General features: G+C 55.7%; 1 protein-coding gene across 1 annotated transcript in view; it reads left to right on the top strand.

Moving 5' to 3' along the window:
- ADGRB2 (adhesion G protein-coupled receptor B2) overlaps positions 1-3,178 on the top strand; it is a 31,426-nt gene that overhangs the window by 3,385 nt on the left and 24,863 nt on the right. The window lies entirely within an intron of this gene.

Below are 3,178 nucleotides of genomic sequence, written 5' to 3'. Positions count from 1 at the left end.
TGGAGGGATCCTGGGGCTGGAAGTGCCAGTAGGGCACTGGGAATAGTGACATGGATGGATCCTGGGGCTGGAAGTGCCAGCGGGGCACTGGGAATGGTGCAGTGGATGGATCCTGGGGCTGGAGGTGCCAGTGGGGCAGGGAATGGGGACATGGATGGATCCTGGGGCTGGAGGTGCCAGTGGGGCAGGGAATGGGGACATGGATGGATCCTGGGGCTGGAAGTGCCAGTAGGGCACTGGGAATGGAGCAGGGAATGGTGACATGGATGGATCCTGGAGCTGGATGTGCCAGTGGGGCAGGGAATGGTGCAGGGAACGGTGACATGGATGGATCCTGGGGCTGGAGGTGCCAGTGGGGCAGGGAATGGTGACATGGATGGATCCTGGGGCTGGAAGTGCCAGTAGGGCACTGGGAATGGTGACATGGATGGATCCTGGGGCTGGAAGTGCCAGTAGGGCACTGGGAATGGTGCAATGGATGGATCCTGGGGCTGGAAGTGCCAGTAGGGCACTGGGAATGGAGCAGGGAATGGTGACATGGATGGATCCCACCCATGCACCCTCTGGGGGGAGGATTGGTGCCAGCTGGATGCTGGGCATGGAGCAGGGAAGTCATGCCATGGGTGAACCATTCCCATGCATGCTCCATAGGGCTGGAGGGTGCAGCTGGGTGCTCTGCATGGAGCAGGAAAGCTGGGGCATGGAGAATCCATGGGATGGATGAGTCCTGCCTGAGCACACTCCTCAGGACAGGAGGGAGCTGTGCATGGAGCAAGAAATCCATGGATGAATGCTGCCTGAGCACGCTCCCTTAGGGCTGGAACTTTCCAGTGGGACACAGAGCATGGAGCAGGGAATCCATACAAAGTTCAAATCCCTGGAGCTGCAGCTCGCTCTGCCCTTGTCACGGCCCAGCCATCCCTGGGAACACCACGGTGACCCCAGCACTGCCAGGGCTGATGCCACGGCTGCTCTGGCACATCCCTGGCACGGGGCAGGAGCAGGAGCCAACGCGCTCTGCCCTGCTGGAGATGTGGAAAACAATTTGCAGGTAAAATGACCCTTTGCCGTGGCAAATTACCCTTGACTGCTGCAGTCCGGGCGCTTGTTATTCCAGGCAGGGTGTCACGGCACGGTGGCCGGGCTATTAACCAGGCGGAATGAGGCCATTTGCTCGTTCCGGGATTGTAGGAACGGCTGAGGATAAAGGAGCCGGCTCCGGGATCCGCCTTGCCCTGGGGTGTGACGGTGTTCACAGGGGATGAGGGAAGAGACGAGGATCTGACTCCGTGTTTCAGAAGGCTTGATTGATTATTTTATCATATACATTACATTAAAACTATACTAAAAGAATAGAAGAAAGGATTTCATCAGAAGGCTGGATAAGAATAGAATAAGAAAGAATGATAACAAAAGTTCTGTCTTGGCCTCTCTGTCCGAGACAGCTGGACTGTGATTGGCCATTAATTAGAAACAACCACACGAGACCAATCACAGATGCACCTGTTGCATTCCATAGCAGCCGATAACCATTGTTTACATTTTGTTCTTGAAGCCTCTCAGCTTCTCAGGAGGAAAAATCCTAAAAAATAAAGATTTTTCATAAAAGATGTCTGCGACACTGGGGTGCTGCCCGTGCCAAGCCCGGCGAGGTGACGAGGGGATTTTGGGACATATCTGGCCAGATGTTTTCCCTTCAGCAGCCTCAGGGTGATGTGTGGGCAGGAGCAATCCCCGGCTGGGCTGTGTGGGGTCTTTATCCGGCAGATTAGGTGGCAGGGCCGGGCCGGGGGTGGGTGTAGAGATAATTTCATTGGGCTTTAGCATTTATTTCAGGAGCTAAATGTCATTACGGGCAGATCCCCCACTAAATCCCCGGTCCCTTACAGCTGCAGGGCTCTAAATCGCCTCATCCCGAGGGGAGCTGCTTGAGCTGATTGCATTTTATGGGTTTTTTTTTTCCTGTTTTGTTTTATTTTCCCCCCTTTAAAAGCCACTCCCCGTGGGTGATTAAGAGCTCAGAGCCGGGGTCAGGTGCCAGCCCCAAGGTCAGCCTGGCTGACCCTGTGCCCCAGGGGTGACACCTGCGGTGGCTGGGGCTGCCTGCGGAGAAGGGGGATCCAGGATGGGATTGGGAACTGGGATCCATGATGAAGAAGGGGGATCCAGGATGGGATGGAGAATTGGGATCCACGGTGGAGAAGGGGGATCCAGGATGGGATTGAGAATTGGAATGCAGGATGGGATGGAGAATTGGGATGTAGGATGGGATGGAGAAGCAGGATCCAGGATGGGATTGGGAATTGGGTTCCAGGATTGTGGGATCCAGGATTGGATTGGGAACTGGGATCCACAATGGAGAATTGGGATCGATGATGGGATGGAGAATTGGGATCCAGGATGGTGGGATCCAGGGTGGGATTGGGAACTGGGATCCACGATGGAGAAGGGAGATCCAGGATGGGATTGAGAATTAGGATCCAGGATGGAGAAGGGGGATCCATGATGAGATTGAGAATTGGGATTCAGGGTGGGATGGAGAATTAGGATCCAGGATGGTGGGAATCCAGGATGGGATTGGGAATTGGGTTCCAGGATGGTGGGATCCAGGATCGGATTGGGAACTGGGATCCACAATGGAGAATTGGGATCCATGATGGGATTGAGAATTGGGATTCAGGATGGTGGGATCCAGGATGGGATTGGGAATTGGGATGCAGGATGGGATGGAGAAGAGGGATCCAGAATGGGATTGAGATTTAGGATGCAGGATGGGATGAAGAATTGGGATCCACAATGGAGAACTGGGATGCAGGATGTGATGGAGAGTTGTGATCCAGAATGGGATGGAAAAGTGGGATGCAGGATGGGACAGAGAAGCGGGTTGCTCCTCCAGGGGACCCAGCACATCCCCAGGGGTGGCTCAGTGGGGTTATTCCCCCCGAGCCTGGCACAGGGCACTGGCCTGGGGGGTCCCTGCAGCGCAGGCAGGGCTCAGTGCCACATTCCGCCTCTCCGGCTGCAACGGCCGCAAACTCCGGCTCCTTCTCCAAATTACATTTGACATTCAATTAAAGGCTGGAGCGCCCGGAGGCTCAGTGTTATTGCAGTGCCAGAGCCACGGGGGTGACGCGCTGCCACGGCCACCCCTGGTGCCACGCCGCTGCCACCGCCCCCC

The sequence above is a fragment of the Geospiza fortis genome, unplaced genomic scaffold (assembly GCF_000277835.1).
Source record: "Geospiza fortis unplaced genomic scaffold, GeoFor_1.0 scaffold289, whole genome shotgun sequence".
Taxonomy (NCBI): domain Eukaryota; kingdom Metazoa; phylum Chordata; class Aves; order Passeriformes; family Thraupidae; genus Geospiza; species Geospiza fortis.
Note: the sequence above shows the minus strand (reverse complement) of the source record. Positions and strands in the feature narration are given on the sequence as shown.